Here is a 20363-nt window from a genome sequence, read left to right on the forward strand (position 1 = left end):
GAATGAGGGGACTGTGCAGACAGCATCTGTTTTCCATCTGTGGATTTTAGATTGAGTGGTGGAAGAGAATGACCTAAACTCTAAATTGGTATAGACTTGGCCTTCTGTCAATGAATTCAAGGTATACCCCCTCACCCTCTTCATTATCCCCAGCCCAAAGTACCACCTGGAGGGTGCCATAGGTACCTTTTAAAATCTGCTTTCTCTTAAGAAAAAAATCATGACCTTTGTCCCTCTTCTACTCCACCTTCCTCCAGCTTTGCTCTGCTTTGTTGTCTGTGGCCTCCACAAGCACAGTCCTGTGTCTTCTCCTGATGTACCTAAGCAACTAGAATTCCAGCCCACTGAAGTTCTGCCCACCTGGAATCTTTCATTGTCTTCTGGACCAGCAACACCATTGGGCCATTCTCCCTCAGTACCTGATGACATTCTGTGTTTGGAATGGCCAGAATTAAAGACTTAGAAAGGTGAAGAGGTAATGAGTGAAACAGGCAGGGTTTAGAGTGGTTTTTCTTAAGAATTTCAGTGTTTACTGGCACCCAAAGTGTTTAAACCACACTGTGGATGAAAGAAGACTCATGATGAATTCAAGAATGGATGTAGAGAAAGCATTCAAATTGAAAGTGAACCTAGAAGGAGAGGAGACTGTTAATTTTAAAAACCATATATAAAAAATACATATATGTGTGTATATGTGTGTATATATGTAATGTTATAAATTATTTATTAAACTCTGTAATCAGTCTCCATTGGAGAAAATATCTATTATACATAAGTAACATTTGCCAAAAATGTATAAAAATTGGTAAAAAATAAATAATTTATCAGAATTTTTAAAACGGTTTAATGGTTTTGATGATTATATTGTTAAAATGTTATATTTCTCTGATTTCTTAAACAGAGTATACTATATATCTTTCAAAACATTACTGCTTTCTATTTCATACAGTTTGCAATTTGCTTCTAGAATTAATGACCCTAGAGCTGTGCTTTTGGAGTTCTTGTGAAAATTTCTAAAATTTTCTATCTCTTTTCTTACTCTGAGGCTATTGGCAGCACCTTGTACTTTCAGTGTGATTTAATGGAGTTGACTTTTTCTTTTAATCTGATGATGTTAATTTGCTTTGGTCTTAGAGAGGTAAATGTTACTTTTATAAAATTTAGTCATAAAGTGATGCCAACAGGTCATGAGGAACCATGTGCCCAGAAGTCAAGTGTCCAGATTAGATACCTGATTTCAACAATTTCTATTTAAACCAATGAGCTGCCTTTCCATTAAATTCTATATATTTTTATTTCTATTCTTAAAGTTCTAGGTTGTCATAAGATTGACATCTGAACAATGAATCATTACTATTGTTAAATAAAATTCATAGAGGGCTATTGGTCTGGACTGAGTTCCTGTACTAGGCCCAACAGGCCAAAGCAAAATGGAGTCATTCAGGCTCAAGTTTCATGTCACCAAACCAAAACTAAGTTGTTTACCTGAACTTCCAAGAAATCAGGAGCGTGAAAGATAATAGCCAAATACTCGAACAAGCCAGTTTTAGCCAGCATGATGAATCCCCTCTGCTTTAACCTTTATACAGAAGGCAACATTGAAACAACCAATCCGCTTTTCGTTTTCTGCTTTTCTCAGCCTTTTTCTGTCTGTAAACCTTCTGTGCTCCAATTTAGTCTAGAATCGCAAATAAAAGTCAGTTAAAATCTTTAAACTGAATTTGTTTTAATTTTGTCCTTTGACACTATTTTCAATGTTATAACATGAAGATTTATTGGTTTATAAGCGATACAAAATTATAAAATCTAGAGCCAGAGGAACCTAAGTCTTAATGAGTAATCCACTCTCTTGTTGTTCAGTTATCCTCAGATTATAAAATGAAGATGAAACAGAAGCCAGCAGGCAACCTGCTTCAAAGATTTAATGATGAGGTTGTTTAGAATGTATCAAAGTAGAGTTGTAAATTTCTTTTTCAAATAACTACCCATTTTCCATTTTGAGGCCTGTGGACTGGTGCGAAAGTTTAGCTTTGACAATGGGATCATTTGGACTATTTTTACCTCTTCTAAGGTCCTGGACATGATTGCTCAAACAGAAGCAGGGCCAAAAAAGAGAAAGGTATCTAAATCTTTATTTGGTTGTGCAGGCATTAGAGCAATACTCTTTTGGAGCAAATCTGGAGCTAGTTTGATCTCAACCAAAATACAGGTACAGAAACATCACCTTCTCCCATTAATTAATTTTTGGAATAGAGTGGGTTTCTAGACTTGAGGTTAACAAGTACACAAGGAGATCTTGGACCACAAGAAGAATTTAGCTGTTGAGTTAATACTGACTCTGGAATATATCTCTCTCATTCCTGCCCATAACCACCAAACTCCAGAAGCTGTCACAATTTTCCAAAGAGAAAGGGAGTGGGGAAAGAGAGAGAGGAGGCAATGGATTTTTTATATTTGGAGCCTTATCCCATTTGTTTCTCACATAACTGAGATGTCTTTCTTCTTTCTTACCTTTCATACACATATTCAACAAATATATTTGTTAGAAGCTGAGAATATCACGCTGGACAGGACACTCACCATTTTCCAATCACAGAATTTAAAGTGAGCTCACTTCCCTTTCATTCCGCTCTTGAAACACTGCCCTCAGCCTAGTGGTGCCTGACAGAGATTTTTCATGGAGAATTCTACAAGAGCAGGAAAGGGGAAATACAAGTAGACCATTGCTGCAGAATTTGTTATCTTCTTTTACTTCTTTTACAGTCTATGAATCACCTGGATGTACTGAGAGGTTCTTCTCTGGGAAAGGGGCATAGGGGCAGACTAATTCATATACTCTTAGTTTCAAATCCCATCAGGAAGACAAAATTTTTCCAAGTGAAAAAAACTATAAACAAAAAGCAGAGTTTCCATGTAGCCTCATTACCTACCTGATTAGGTCCCAGTTTTTTGCCTTTTATGATTCATTCATGCAATCACTCAATAAACATGAATTGGGCACCAATCAAAAGTAAGATACTCAAATGCCCAAACTGTTTTGAATGACAGGAGCCAAGTCAAGGATAGCAGTGAAGAGAAGAGCCCCTACAGCCTTCATAAAACACTTTCAGACATTTTAAAACGAGCAACCTGGTGCTGGCTCCCCAGGAAGCCCTAACTTCCAGTAGGCCAATTCCTTTTTTAAAGATCTGGCTTGAGTTAGCAGTTTTCTTCACATTCTCTCTCACTGAAAACTACCTCTTCCTTCCCATTTCCCAAGTAAAATACTTACAGAATCTCTCAGGCAAATATACACACTATGAAATACACACTCAGGCAATTCCTGATCCTGTTTCTAGGATTGGCAGTCATAAACAGCTTCTGAGGGGCCAGTGGAAACTCATACTTTCATCCTAGGATCTCCTATCAGTGAAAATAGTTCTAGGAATGCTTAGGAGAAAGGTAGCAATGTTTACATTTTGTGATTTTTTTTAGCTTGTTATTTTTTCCAGTGAAAATAGATGTCTGAACAAAGTTTATACTGAAATTTTAAAAACAGTACTATTACCCTAATACATTCTAGTCTTTCAATTCTAATTGGACACAAAGAAGTCAACAATCAAGCTTTATTTCTTATTTATAATTAGTTGTAAACTAGTGAGCATGTACCTTTATTAAACTTCACCCATCAAAAGTATCTGTCATCACAGTAATACAAATCCAGCTCATTATTACAGCCCCTCTGAAGTGGCCCTTGCCCCCGCCCCCCCATCCATAATGGCAAAGCCAATTACATTCACATAGTTGCTGTGCAGTTTTGCTCTCAAACTGTAGCTCAGAGTTAGAAACTGTAGCTCTGAGAAGACAATGCAAACTCTTGGTTCTTTTTTTTTTCCTTTTTTTTTTTTTTTAATCTTGGCGAAGGTCTTACTCTAGTCATGTTTCCCATGTAGATCTCCTCAGTCTGGCTTCTCAAGCAAATTCTTCTGTTTCTGTGGAACTTTTAACTCATGTTCTCTTCTATTATAGACATTTCTATTGCCTACCTCTGTCTCGAGTTACTATATCCTAGCACAGTCCCACTTCATAGTTGCAATTTAATTTAACTCTGCTTTTCTTTTAACTGAACCTCTTCTAAAGACTGGAGTCACTGCAGTGGAATGGAAATGACAGTTTTGTGTTGAGAAGTAAACTTAGTGATGATCAAATTGAAAGTTCTCTTTATCATCTTTGAAATCTTTTCCACAATGTCCATCCTTTTGTAGTATTTTTGCAGTGCTTATATCTCATGTCTTCCTAAAGGCAGGGTCTGTGGTTTACATCTTTTCAATTCTCCCCTTTCCCCCCACACTCCCTTACCCCCCAATTAAGCAAATTGCCTTAGCTATAGTAGGTGCTTAACAAATGTGCACTAAATTCATGGACTACAGCTGCCCCCTCTCATTTCCTCCCTTGCTGTCCCAAGTTGGAATGTCACAGGAGACCAAACTTTGCCAGGTAAATGTACTGTGCTTAAGGACTAATTATTTCTCAGATACAATTCACACAAGCTCTGGCTGAGAGTTACAGAAGCCCTTTGCTTATCAATAATGATATTGGCGAATGTGTCTTGTGCCTGAAGAGAGAGTGGAGTACTTGTCATCTTACAGGAAAGCCTCAGTTTAACCAGGACCCAGTGAGCCATAATCCTTCATTAGAATTCTTCATTCCCCATTTAAGAAGGCAGAGGCAAAGAACATAAAACTCATTTACCTCCAGGAGTTAGTAACATAAGAGGTAATGAAATTAAAATAAATCGAATTGGTAGGCCATTGGTAAGGAACAGCTTAGGACCAGATCTGTCTCCCACATAATATTCTTTATCTCTTGCTCTGGACATGGGGATCACATCTGTGATTTTTATTAGTGTAGAAAATAGATGATCAAGTCATTTATGACTAAAGTTTTTGAAACCCAGATAACCTCCTGAGGGTCTCAAGATTTATAAAGTAAAATATTCCATGAGGAGCTCAAAGACCTTAGGAAAAACAAAGCAATTAACAAAATATTATTAAGGAATAAAAGCAGGATACTGGGTGTGACCAGTAGAAAAGGTTTTTTACCATGTACCAATGTTCCTTCCACTGAACTGGAGATGAGGGACTCTCTGATAACTCTTCTGCCTTCTTGGGAAGACTGGAGAAGTAACTACTACCCTTCTCTTCTTCTCATTGGCCCCTCTCCACGGAAAGAAGAGCAACTCATTAGATGGATTCGAGTCAGACACTCACTGGGACTTGTTGACAGTAATGTACAAGCTCTACCCTGACTATGTCTGGGATCTGCCTGTCTCCTGAATCAGTCATCAGAGCAGTGGACTGTCATCTGCTTCCTTCTCCCTTAGTGGAGAGTCTCCTCTCTTCATAATTGATCGGTAAACAAGGTCCATGCATTTCTATGGACTCAGCTGACCACAGTTAATTATTAATAGGCTATGATGCCCTATTTGGGTTCTCAAACTGTAGCCATTTATTTCAGTACAGCTTATCAGAAACTGTTTATTAATCACTCTTTCCGAATGATAAATAAAGCTGAAGTTTTTAGTTTTGTTTTGGATAATGATTCTTGTACCTGTTCTCTCCATAGATTAAAACTTGGGGAAGAGAGAATGGTGTAATTGTTGCCTCCAATCACAAACCCTCACATACAGTCAAATCTGAATTAATCAATATTTAAGTTAACTTTGTTTTTTCTGTACTAAGCTTCTAAAGAGAAAAGAATTAACCTAAGAAAAAGTAAAAGAGAAAATTTTTTAAAAGAAAAATTTCACAACTGCTCCAAATTTAGTTTAAGTCCTAATCTTTCAGAATTGAGAGTAAAGAGGAAGGGTATTGCCTGGTTGGAAGGAGAAGAGAAGAAAATTCTGCACTCATTTTAAAAAGTGGAAGAGTCTATTGACTCGAGAAATGTGACAGGGTCTTTGGATAGTATTGAAGGTCCATCTGACGTGTGTGGTCATAATATCTAAAATGAAACCAGTCAGAAAGTTGATATGACTCTTACCAGTAATTATATGACTCTTCTTTTCCCTTCTTCTTTCATGAGGATATGTGACTTTTCTGAACTTTATCTCTATCCTACATTTGTGTGTGTGTGTATGTGTTGTGTGAGTATATATTGTCTCCACATATATATGTAGCCCCAAACCAAATATTGCTTAGTTTACCTGGCTTTGAGCTTTAAAATGTGTTCTTCTGTGACTTAACTTTGTTCCATACTATATTTATTAGATACATCTGTATCATTGCTTAGAAATATAATTCATTTATTTCTACTCCCTATATAGATTTTCATTATTTTGGCTATTACAAAAATGCTGTATGGCCATTCTTATGCATCTCTTGGTGTATATCTGAAATTTCTCTGAGTTATTCCCCTAAGAATAACATTCCTGGCTCACTGAGTAGACACAAGTTAAAAGATAATGCCAGTTGTTTCCCAAATTGGTGGTAGAAGTTTATATTTCCTTCACTAAAGATTTCTAGTAGTTGCTAAAGAGATGAAAGAAAGTTTGCCCAATGGATATGATAGAAGGGGCAGAGAAATTAAGATTTTCTCAAAGGAATAATTATAGTAAAATTTCATGGAAATTAAACATGGTAGAGTATAAAATAAGGAACTGAGGGAAAGATGGACAAGAATGGAATGGTTATGGGATCTACGAATTAAAGACTCCTTCAGGAACCTCACTCAGAGAGGTAGGTGGTCAGGAAGAGTTGTACCCTTGGGCACAGAGCCAGATGGAAATCCTGCAAAGGAAGATTTAGAACTCAGACAAAAGGGGAACAGAATATGTAGACAGAATTGGCAAGAGGCAACAAAAACTTCTGGGGCCTTTCCAGGTGCATATTTCCGCTTTTTAGTCAGAAACTGCTGTAAGGAAGTACAAAAACAGTGAAATCTCATGTTAAACTTTTTCGTTCAGGCACATTTAAATGACTGTGACCAGAATAAGGGGATGTCATTGTGAGTTTAAATTCATTAAGAATATTTATTTGAACTACATACATGCAATAAGAACAGCAACATCGAAACAAAACCAAAACCAAAACAAAGCATGTTTAACTAGCTTGAGGAAGGTCATTCAGCTCACAGGTTGAAATATGAAAATGCAAAGCCAGGCCCATGGATTCTAAGACTGAGGGTACTGTAAGGTTGTGTCTGGAATGGTGATTCTTAAGCATTTTGGGCATGAACTTCTTAGAGATTCAAAGGAAACTATGGTCTCTCTCTGAGAACAAGCATAGACATCCCAAACATTACAATTCACGTAATATTTCAGGAAATTCCAGAGCCTCTGAAGCTCCATCTTTGGATCCCCGTGGGCCCAGAGCAGAAGCATCACACAGGGAGTTTGTGAAAGTTGTGTCCTGCAGGGAGGGGCCAAGGCTGGGGAGCAAGAAGGGAAGTCCTGCTGGGCCTCCACTTGCCAAGCTCAGTGCTGGCGAGCGACTGTGCTCAAAGACAGAAAAAGAGCTGCCTTTCCCTAAACCATCTGCCCGAAGAAGATGCTTTTTTTGTCTTTCTCAAAAAAATGTGCTAACCACAAGCCCAGGTCAGATCTCTTGTTATAGATGGTCCCAGTGATTGATTTAATCATTTCATGTCATGACTTCTTTTCCAATAGGTTTGTCATTAGAAAGTTAGCATAAACAGGCCCTCTACTGTCAGCTACACTGTCATGTGTCTGTCTTGTCTCCCTTGGCTGTGTTTTAAAGTTCCTGGAGGGCATGGATGATTCCTGAACAGTGCATGTTCCCCAGCACACAGCAGTGTCTTTAGACACTAAGTTGCTCCAACAATATCTGATGCTTGATTGATTACTGATTGGTAGATGAATTAAACCTAACAGAAGTTTTAAAAAGAACTGATTGTTCGACACAGTCGAGGTGTATCAATTCTTTTCTTTTAGTTTTAGCTTTTCTTTTGGAGGAGAGTTGACACAGCCCTAGGCTGAAAAGAATGAACTGTACTCAGGTCCTCTGTTGTATCAGTAAGATTCCTGCTGCTGGGTGGGGGGCTGGGGTCAGAAAATAGTAACTTAGAAACTAGAAAAGACCGTGACCGGCAAGTGGGCAGATGAGATCATACCATTGAAGAGAACCAGAAAGATTCATTCCAGTTTCCACTAGTCACCAAAACACAGTCTAAAAGAGGAGCTTTCTAGAGATTGAGAGTGATAGAAACGGAATTGGAGATACTCAGGGAGATAAATGAGTGGGAGAGATTTATTGATGAGGCATGTGTAGAACTAAATGTGGAAGTTAAAACAGCAGAAAATGAGGTCCAGGAGAGGAAATTGAGGGAAGAGGCAGCATGTGTCAGGGGAGGAGGAGTGTGTGGGAACATAAAGTGAAGGCAGAGCTGTGCTAAGAGTCCTAGGAGGGAGGCTGACCTGGAGCCAGAGTGAACCAGCAAAACCATCCCTCTGGGCTTTGGGGACATACCCTCGAGTCCTTACACCAGGAATGAGATGTGGGTCTCAAAAATTGTCCCTGGGAGTTTATAAATATGTTTAGCTTTTTATATCATTATGTCATGCAGAATTTTGAACACTGTAGGTACCCAGCGAATGTCCAAAATAAATAAATAGCTGCCAGAATGGTCTGTTTGCAGGTCACATGGAAAAGGGCTTCAGGGTTTGGAGTTAACTTGGAGACTCACTGTATGCTGATTCTCGGAAACTTGAAGCAAGTCTTCAAGTATAAAAACAATGTGAGAGGGAGATCAATTGTAATAGAATATACTGTGTTCCTACTTTATTTTATAATTTAGTTTTTATTCAAGACATTTTCGTTCCCTTTGGCTCAATGGAATTAGTACTCTAGTGAGAGAGGTGAGGCTGAAGTGCTAGTGTAAAAGGGAAAAGGTGGACCAAACTTTGGGTCAGATGGGTGCACTGCCCACTCTGCTGTTAATTGCAGAATTTTTGCTTCAATTATCTATTGCTATATAATAAATCACTCTGAAACTTCATGCTTAAAAGACATGGGCTCACTTGTATGCTTGCAGTCAGATGTTTATATGACTGTTTTGTATGACTTTTATAGTTTACCATGCTTCTCATGTGTGCAGGGCAAAACTGATGCATGGTCCCTGACCTCAAGGAGTGTAAGCCTCACAGAAGTGACAGTAAATGTACACTTGAAAAGATAAGAAGTGTTTGCTCCCTGTTAAATCATTGGTTTCAAGGGAGACTTCTGAATATGATACAATGAGCAGTACATTTTTGAATGGTGGCAAAGGTTTTACAGAGAACCTATGATGTTCTTGGAGAGATTCAGAAGAGAAGGTGGGGACATCAGGAACAGCACAAATGAAGGGGTAGCTGTGGAAATGAACAAGGGCTTTTGTGAGAAAGTGAGAGGGCTATACAGGATAGAGGCACCGGATAGGCAGAAGTCAGATACAAGATTGGAGAAGAGGACTCAGCTCTGAGTTTGGGGATTAAATGCCAGGAGGGTTTGAGGATTTTCAAGGAAGAGACCGTCATTATGAAATGTGTTTGCTTTGCAAGACCAATTTGAGTGTGTTGCCTGAAGTCAGGAGTCAGTCTGACTCTGCCTGGGAACAGATTCCTGATTGCTATGAGTAAGCAGGGGCTGGATTAAGGAAGTAATCTAAACACAAAACCATAAAAAGTTATTTCTTCCTTCATTCTCCTTCCTATTCACATACCCAGATCACAACTGCAGCGCTGCCTAAGTCCCATTTCTACCATAGAAACTTCCCCAGTTCTTAAATCCCATGATTTACTTCTTATTCCAGTTCCCAATTAAAGCTGCAGTTACAAAACTAGGTGTCTCAGCTAGGTGTAAAATACTATGGAATTTGTAGTAATTAATGATTATTATGATAGCTATGAGTTATTAATGACATTAGAATGAGCTAGATAATGTCATCATTACATCTTTATAACAGTGAGAGTAGGCATGAAAAAAAATAGCAATTGCCATAATGTTAGCTTCTGTAATAGAGAGATAGAGGCATTTTGATAATAGATCAGCGAAGAAAGAAAAGCTGGAAAGTGACTGAGAAGATGTATAGGTGTGGAAACTTAGCATTCTGGGCAGATAAAAGGGAGAAAAAAGGATCAGTCTAGAGAGAGCTCCATTCAAATATGACATCCTCTGAAAATATCAGCATTGGCCAACAAAGCTGCCACAATTCCCTAGGGGCGAGGGATGGGTGTCGGGGCTTTTCTCTTGAATGGGATTGGTGGGGGGCAATTTGGCTATGTTGCCACCAGGACCTCACTACACAAGAAATTGAATTGTGTTTAAAACCCCAACTGTGGAAACAGAATTTAAGGAAAACAGAACATATAGGAATAATTCTATCAAGAAATTATAAAACACACAGAACAAACATTATAAATCTCCACCAAAGGACTTTTAAAAAACCTAGATAAAAGTCATTTTGTGTTCCTAGGTGAGAAGATATAATATAGTACTGATATCCACTTTCCCAAATCAATTTAGAAGTTTGATACTCCCAAGGAGAATAACAAGTGTTAATGGTTATTAACATTTTTAGGGAATTTGACAAGTAAATTCTCAAGTACATATGGTAGAGAAAATGTGCAAGTATATCTAACGCATTTTCAAAAAAAGTATGACGGGTAAAGTACCATTCCAGATATTAACACATGCTGAAAAGCTTTAATAACAATTGATATTGGTGTAATACAGAAGAACAGAAGAAACAAGCGAAATAAACTTACTCATAGTATTGCAGAAATTTATCTAGCTATAGTTGGTATTTTAAATCAGCGTAAAATAATAGACTATGGAAATAATTGTTTTGGCATATATGGAAATTCATTTGAAGAAAAGAATGTTAGGTCCTATTCTTATGTTATTTATTCAGGCTTATAGATAATAAGCCAAAATGTAAAAAATAAAGCTATTACAGGAGCACTTCAAATTTTTTGTGATCTGGCAGGAAATTGTTTTCATAACATTAAAGAAGAGAAGGTGACCTTAAGTGAGACACACACACACACACACACACACACACACACACACACACACAGATATAAAAAATTATTGTAGAATTTGATGTATTAAAAAACCTTTAAAAGAGTAAAAACATTATTAAAAAGTTAAAAGGAAAGTAAGAAATGAAAAAGTCTGTAATCTGTATGAAAAATAATATTCAAAATATATGAGACAAGAGAGAAAACAGGGCCAATAATTTAAATAATTTCACAAAAAATGCAAAAAAAATTACTTTTAACAGAAAAATGAAAATTAAATGATATACAACCATGGGATAGATAAGACTTTAAAGCATGATAACCTAATAGCTGAGAATTTGAAGGAATAAGCATTAATTTATCTTTGGTGTCTATCAATGGACAATTGGATAAAGAAAATGTGGTATATATACACCATGGAATACTACTGTGCCATAAAAAAGAATGAAATTCTCTTATTTGCAGCAACATGGATGAGCTTGGAGAAACTCTCTGAATTTATAGCTTTATTTCTTTTGACAGATTTTTGAAATTTCAACCATAATTACTTCAAATATCTTTTTCAGCACCACTTCATTTTTTCTCTTCCTCTGAAACTCCAATGACACAAATGCTAATCCTTTAAATCTTTTTCTAACAGGTATCTGTATTTCTGTTCATTTAAAAATTTTTTTATATCCTTTGTTTATACTGGATAATTTCTGTTGACATTCCAAGTTCTCCGATTCTTTCCCATGTTACCTTCATCTCACTATTGAGTCTATACAGAAGTATTACTGTATTTTTGTTGCGTTTATTGAGTTTTTATTGATTTTCAGGTCTAAAATTTTTGTTTGATTCTTAATTATATGTTTTCTTTCTTTACTGAGATTTTCTATTTTTCTATTGGTTTTAATAACAATGTTTGCTTTTCAGAATATTTTATAGTAGCTACTTGAAAGTCTTGGTCAGATAACTTCTAAATCTGTTCCATCTTTGTGTTGGCATGTGTTTATTGTCTTTCCCCATAAAATTTGAGATATTCTAGGTTCTAAGTATACCAAGTGATTTTGGATTGTATCCTGACACTTAAATATTATGTTTTGAGACTCTGGGTCTTGTTTCAATCTTTTGATGAATGTTGACCTTTTTCTTTTAGCAGACCATCAAACTGGTGATGATCAGGCTGCAAATTTCAAACTTCTTTTGTGAACTTTGATTCTAGTATCAGTTCAGTTTTTAAAGACTTTGTAGTGAAACTAGAAACTGTTTTACAAGTGACCACCCACTAGTCTGGATGTTGGTGATGGACTTTGTATAAAATTGTCTATGTATATGTGTGTCTGTCTCTGGATTCTCTATTCTGATTCTTTATTTTTTATTCTTACCTCAGAAAACACTGTCTTGATTACTCTAGCTTTTGTAGTAAGTCTTGTATAATAAGCATAAATCCTCCAATTTTGTTGTTTTTCAAATTTTTCTTTTTCATGTAAATTTTACAATAATCTTGTCAATTTCAATAAAATTACTAGCTGGGACTATGATTGGAATTGAATTAAATCTGTCAGTACTTTTGGAGAGAATTAACACCTTAGTAATATTGTCTTCACATTCGTAATACACAAAATGGTTAATTTTAAGAAGTCTTATTGAGGTATAATTTACATACCGTAAAATTCACTCATTTGAAGTGTACGATTTAATGGTTCTTTGTATATTTACATAGTTGTGTAATAATCATCACAATTTATTTTTAAAATATTTCATTTCCTTGTAGAAACCCATGTTTTTTCAGTCAGTCAACATTCCCCTTCTATTTGCCTCCAACCCTAGGCAACTACTAACAGTTTTTTGTGACTGTCTTCTTTTCACAGGGCATACTATTTGCAAGTTCAATACATGTTATAGCATGTATCAGTAGATCATTTCTTTTTATTGCTGAATAACATTTCATTGTATAGTTATGCCATACTTTATCCATTAATCTGCTAATAGACTTTTTTATTATTTTCATATTTTGGCTTTATTTTGGTTATTATGAGTAATGCTGCTATGAATATTTGTGTACAAGTTTTCATGTAGATATATACTTTCATTTCTTTTAAGTACACACAACTAGGAGAGAAATTGCTGGGTTATATGGTAACTCTATGTTTAACGTTTTGAGAAAATAAAACTTTTTTCCTAAGTGACTGCACCATTTTATGTTCACACCAGTGTGCAAAATTTTCATATTTCTCCATATCATCACCAACCTTTATTATTGTTTTTTTTTTTTTAAATAGCCATCATAGTAGGCATGAATGTTACCTTTCAGTGGTTTTGATATTCATTTCCTAATTGGTTAATGATGCTGAGAATCTTTCCATGTGTTTATTGGCTACTTGCATATACTCTTTGGAGAAATATCTACTCATATAATTTACCCAATTTTTAAATTGGGTTGTTATTTATTCTTTCATTAATGTACTATAAGAATTTTTTATATACATATCTGGATACTAGTCCTTGTTAAGATAAATGGTTTACAAATATTTTTTCCCATTTGCTGTATTGTCTTTTCACTTTTTTGATGGTGTAATTTGCAGCACAAAAGTTTTTCATTTAGATGAAATCAAATTTATCAATTTTCTTTTTTAAATTACTTGTGGTTTTGTTAATTTTTAAGAAGACTGTCTAATCAAAGTGACAAAAATTGACCTGTATTTTCTTTTAATGGTTTTATATTTTTAGCTCTTACATATAAGTCTATGATTCATTCTGAGCTAATTTTTTGGTATGGTGTAAGAAAGGGGTACTTTTAAAATTTTGCATATTGATAACCCATTTTCCCAACATAGTTTATTGAAAGATTATTATTTCCCACTGAATTGTCTTGGCACATTTGTCAAAAGTCAATTGACCATAAATGAAAAAATTTATTTATGGACTCTCAACGATTTTATTTCATTGGTCTATATTTATCTTATTCTTATCCTAGTACTATAATGTCATTATCACCATAGCTTAGTAGTAAATCTTGAAATTAGAATGTGTGCAAATCTTCCAACTTCGTTTTTTTTTCAAGATTTCTTTGGTGATTCTTTGTTATTTCTATTTCCACATAATTTAGACCAGCTGATTACTTTGAAAATAATGAGTATTCTGTTGTTGTTTGTTGGAATACTCTATAAATTTGCAAAGATTTTTCTAAAGAGTTACTCAAGTCCTCTCTATCCTTAATGGATTTTCCTTCTGCTTATTCAATCAATTATTGGGTGAAAATGTTGAAGTTTTAGATATATTTGTATTTTTTTCAATGTTTTGTCAGATTTTTTTCTTGTTTTCAAGATCTGTTATTATGTGCATGCACATTTAAGATTGTCTTCTTGTTGAACTGACACCTTTATCATTATAAAATATTTCTCTTTATTCCAAGTATTATTCCTTGTTTTGAAGTCAACTTTGTCTGATATTAATATATCCCCATGTGTCTTTACAATTAATGTTGGTTTCTTATAGGCAGCATATATAGTGCAGTCTTGAATATATGTCAATCTTGCATTTCCCTTTATTTGAAGAGGTTAGATCACTGGGGTACTAAATATTCTACTTCACTTTAATTTTAGGATTTGCTCAAGATTAGGGTTGGCAAACTATAACCTATTGGCCCAAACTAGCCACCCATTTTTATAAATAAAGTTGTGCTGTAATGCTGTAGTGCATCCAGTTTATGTACCGTGTATAGTTGTTTCATGCTAAAATGATAGCTTTGAATAGCTACAATAGAAACTGTATGACCTACAAAGCCTAAAATATTTGCTATCTGGTCCTTCACAGAATAAGTTTGCTGACCCCTGTTTTAGAATAAACAATATGAATTTTTAACATTAAAATTTACCCTCAGCTAATATTTTACCATTTCACATGTGATGTAAGTCTTAACTACAACATACATTTTTTCTCTTTATTTCATGCTATTTTCATAGAATTTATTTATACCTATATTACAAGACCTAGAAATATTTTTGTCAATTTTTCTTTGAATAGTCATATAATTTTAAACATTAAGAAAATACAGAAATAGTGAACTTTATATGTACTTACACTTCTAATGCTTTTTGGGCTTTTAATTCCTTTCTGTGGATTCACCTTTTCAGTTGGAATTTTACTTTTCATTGAAAAATTTTTGGTATTCCTTGCAAGGCAGCTTTGTTTGCAATAAATTCTCATATCCGTTTTTCAGAAAAAGTCTTTATTTTGACTTGATATTTGAAAGAGTTCTAGGTTGAAACCTTCAGCACCTTGAATATTTTGTTCCATTTGCTTCTGCCTTGCATAATTTCTCATGCAAAGTCTGTGATTATATTCTATTTGTTCCTGACTTTGTATAAATTTTTTTTCCACCTCTGGCTGCTTTAAAGATTTTATCATTGTAATTCATTTTCTGACTTTTAATTGTAATATGTCTTGGTGTGGTTTTCCTTTGCATTTATCCTGCTTAGGATTCGATGAGGTAATTGGGTCTCTGACTTTATAATTTTTATAAAATTTTAAAGAAAATTTGGCCATTAATTCTTCAAATAATTTTTAACTCCCCCATTACCTCTGAAACTCCTATTACTATTATATTAGACCTTTTAGTGTTATTACCCCAGAAGTCAAAGATGCTCTCTTTATGTTTGCTTTTTAAATATTTTTCTGCATGTTTCATTTTGAATAATTTCTATCATTATGACTTCAAGTTCACTGACATTTCTTCTGCATGTGAGGTTTTTCCTGTACAGAGACTGCAATTTACATCTCCATATGTTCCATTTTATTTTTCTCTTTCCAGTCATGTTTTCTTCTAAATACTTGAATGTTGTTTTAACGTTCTTGCCTATTATTTCCACCTTTCAAAAGTTCTTTATGAATCTTTCAGTTTATTCAATTTTTCCCCGGTAATGTGATCTTTAGAGTGTTATGTGTGTGGAATTTATTCTTCTGTAAAAAACTTTGCTTTTTATTCTAGTATATAGTTAAGTGATTTATAGTTCATTTTTTTAATGCAAATCTTGCTTTGTTAGGTTAGGTCTACTGTAGCTTGTAATCTAGGGAAGGTTCAGCCCACTTCTGAGGTATGATCCTCTAGAGTCTCCACTAAATACCATAAGTGATGGCTATCTTCTCTGGTTGAACAATTTGCAGTAGGAACTTAAACAATTCCTGGTATGTGTGATTTCTGGGATCTAGTCAGCTTACCTGACCTTTTGCTCACTGTACACAGCGTATCTTATTATTCAGCTATTGCTCAAAGGGAAGTATACACATTTCTAAAGTAATTTTTTTTTCTCTAAAAACAGAGAGCTCCTCCTTTCTAGAGCTCTACTGTGTACCTTCTGGCCAGCTCAGTTTCCTTGAACTTGAATCTCTGTTTCCACAACTCAGTGAGACAGCCATGTTTTCCTTGAAATCCTTTCCTCACCCTGAGGGAATGTTCCTCCCAAAACAAAGCCAGGGCAATTGTTGGGCTCACCTCTTGACTCCCTCCTCTCAGGGACCATAGTTCTGCCCTGCCAATTGTCTAATGTCTGGAAAAGTGTTGTTTTTATATATTTTGTCCAATTTTCTTATCATTTAACATTAGAGATTAGACCTAGTTCCTGTTACTCCATCAGGGCCAGAAGTGGAAGAAGTAAAGTCTTTTTAAAAATAAATTGTAAGTATCTAAACAAAATTTAAGTTTATATTTTATATTTAGGGCTTCCCCTAAACATTGGCTGGGTCTGATATAAAAGCACAAATGGAGAAACATATATCATATGTCCAAATATTTAAAAGCTATAAATCAAGCTAACAAAATGTTAAATAAAATATATTCAGTCAATTTAACAAAAATAACTCAGTAGAAATCTGGAAGATTAGTTTCACATTTGGGATTCTCAGACTCCTCAAAGTTTCAGTCTAGTCAGTCCCTTTCCTCTACCCTAACATGTACTTTGAGCAGCCTCTTACACAGATATACTGAAGCTCTGCAAAGGAACCTACGGTTTTGTACACCACTGGTCTAGTCTGCCCTCAGGGTGGGAGTAGAGTAGTGGTGAGGTTATTATGAATAAAAGTGAGGCTTTCATATTTTTTTATTATATACTAAGCATGGTTTGAATATTTTACAAAAACAGTGTTTTTATTTATTTCTTGTAAAATTATATGTACACACATGCACATATATAATAAACCTTCACAAATATAACTTTTATGACATAATCTATCAAATCCATAACTAAAATTGCTTCTTTTTTCCCCCTTTAGTATATGCTTGTTTAGTAAACTCAAAATTATAGCTAATGTAAATTATTCTGCATGTGTGTTTGTGTGTGTATGTGGCAGCAGGGAGAGAGAGAGAGAGAATTCGTATGAGAATACAAATAGACCTTTTTGACTATTTTACCTGACTTCATTCATAGAAATACTGCTTGGTGGAAAAAAAGTCAAATTTGATGTAGATCTACTCCTTGAACCAAATTAAATAAATGCTAATATGTAAAACACCCACTCCTAGTAATAGACATTCAATAATATTAGCTTTCTACTTCTCCATCCCTCTTGGTTTCTTATAAATCATACATATTAATGATACTGTCCCAGAGCAATTTCTCAACCTTTGTAGTCTGGTTTGTTAGAGACTCAAAAAGAGACCTTACAGACCTAATAGGCTTGGGGGATGATGACAAAGAAAACCGTACTTGGAAGAACATGGGGCCTCAAACAAAATTATGTGTGTATAAACTTTCTTTTCTTCTGCTTTTAGTGTTATTCATAAGGATAGGTAGAGTGAAAACCAAACCATTATATTTAGAGAACAAACCCAACATGGGAAACATAGCTAAAGACAGTTTATTATAAAAGATAGCTAGATTTCAACGATTAAGCTTTCACCTGAGGTCTATGGAAATAGGAACTGACTGACGTAGTTTCAGAATCCTCATTCCATTCCTCTCCTGGGGAGCTGGCCTGAAATTTTAACACACCCTTGATCTCCAGTTAAATTTCAAGAGATTACCCAGGGTGATAACAAGTCAATGGTATACATCTTTCTAAGAAATTCTGTGCAGATGGGCCTCTTTCTGATCATGGGCCTTTTCCAAGGTATAGCATGAGCAACTTTGTTTTGTTTTGTTTTTTTGCAGTTCTGTATGGTTTGATGACTCTCAATCTCTGACCCTCCACCCTCTCAGTGCTGATCAATGTCTGTGCTCCTTGAAGGTCAGGGCTTCTGCAGACTGCCTGGATTAAGGTCTTGATGTCAGAGCCTGTTATCTGCTGCAGAGCCCCTAATGCCATTAGCAAGAAAATGAAAGAAGCTTCCAAACAACCTTCAGATCGATGCTAACGTTATAACTTCCAACAGCTGCTGCTCAGCCTCTTTATTTGTTAAGACCTCCTCCTGTGTGGAACTTTCTTGACTCAAGTTTAATTCTGTCAATTCGACAAAGATGTTTTGAGTGGCTGTTCTGTATCCAAGCCTGGGCAAAGCCTTGGAAAAGTGAAACACGTGGGATGGGATGGTTCCTTTCTCTAAAAGTAATAAGCATCCAACTAGAAAAAGAAAAAATTGCAGAGCATTTACAGGGCTTTGCATGGCCAAGATAATTTCAATAATAAAATGTAAATTTTCAAGGTGGTCAGAGGAGAGATATTCTTGTTGGTACTGTTGGAAGAAATGATTTAAGGTACTAGGGAGAAGGGAAAGTGTCTTCCATATGATAGCGATAGTCTGTGGAACATGGGATTGCTGTGTCTTGGGTCTATGGTACAAGACAGAACACTCACTCTTCAATGCATTGTATCTCCAGCTACTCTCCATCGAGGCTCAGCAGAGGAACCACCTGGAAACTCCCATGGAGCATCTCCATTTCACTTGAAGGTGCTTCAATTTCTTGCATTGCATTGAAGAAAGAGAAAATTTTAAAAAATCTCTAGTATAGTAGTTATCTTTGTTTTAGGAAAAATAGGGTAATGGAAATGTGGCTCTCTTCCACCTGGCTCATGAAGTTCTGTAATAAAATATCTCATGCACTGATGTAAAAAACATCAATGGGCAGGGATTTCAGCAGTACAGTAGACCTTCTTCACACTGTTGGGGCTGACAGTTCCAGAACTGTATCTTCCTAGCCTCCTCTTGATGGTCAGACATGACTGATGCCTTCAAGGTTTAGGGAACCCCAAAGAAACTTCTTGGAAGAAATCGAAATACTTAGCTGGCCATTCAAAATTCTCAACAATCTGGGCCATACACTTGTTTTTCTAATCTCATCTCCTTTCCCTGTACTGTTCACATCTTCTGTTACTGACATACTCATCTCCAAAATACCTTTTGTGCATGACAGGGGCTTTATTTGTTCACTATCTCCTTACTTTGAAGGCTCTTTTTTAATATTTTCTCTTCTTCACACCTGTCCTTTTCTTAACAGCCCAGTTCAACCTAAACTTGCTCTACCAAGCTTTTGTTGGTAGCCCTCGTGCACAGAGATTCTAATTTCTCTGAAATTCTGTATTCCTGACTTTCTCAATCATTTACTTGGTACTTATCTAGAACCTTCTGGCATTTCATATATTGTGGCTTACACTCATATTTAATTTTCTGTGTATGAATTATCCTCCGTGTATGTCAACCCAGTTTCTCTTATGAGAACATAAATTCTTGTGTATGTGACATGTATTTTTCTTTTATGTGAACTTACATTGCTCCATCAGTTTCTATTGAATTAAAAATAGTCTAAGAAACTCACAGAGAGGCTAATCTTTTCTAAAGTAAAGTATTTCCTCAGTAAACAGAAATAAATTTTATATTTCCTGCTTTCATTAGATAACATGAACTATTATAGATTGATTTTTCTGGAATCTGCAAGTTTTTAAAATATGTCTTATAAAATCCCATACTTACTGATTTGCTTCCTACTCTTTCACTAGTGCATTAGGACCTTTGGTTTTTTCCTCATCTCCTTTCCTTTAAATTTTAGAGTTCTGCTCTTGAACCTCCACTTTTCTCTCTCTCCACTCATTCCCCAGGTAATTTAAATGTCTCATGTCTTTAAGTACAATCTTTACACTATTGACTTTCAGCTGTGTGTCTAAATACAGACCTTTCCTATGAACTCTATTAATTATACATCTGGAGGTGGATATTGAGTTAACATCTAAAATCAAACATGTCCAAAATTCACTACTCTCGGTATTGGGCCATTATCAAGAAAAATAAGCGTTCCTTGAATACAAGCACCGTATGATACCTAGACAGTAGACCTGATAACAAGGTGGCTACTAAATGACTACTGGGCAGGTAGTGTATGCAACATGGACATGGGGGGACTACTGTATTCAAAACACAGCAGCCAGACTATCTTGTTCAACTGTAAGTAGGATT

The sequence above is a fragment of the Cynocephalus volans genome, chromosome 13 (assembly GCF_027409185.1).
Source record: "Cynocephalus volans isolate mCynVol1 chromosome 13, mCynVol1.pri, whole genome shotgun sequence".
NCBI classification, from domain to species: Eukaryota; Metazoa; Chordata; class Mammalia; order Dermoptera; family Cynocephalidae; genus Cynocephalus; species Cynocephalus volans.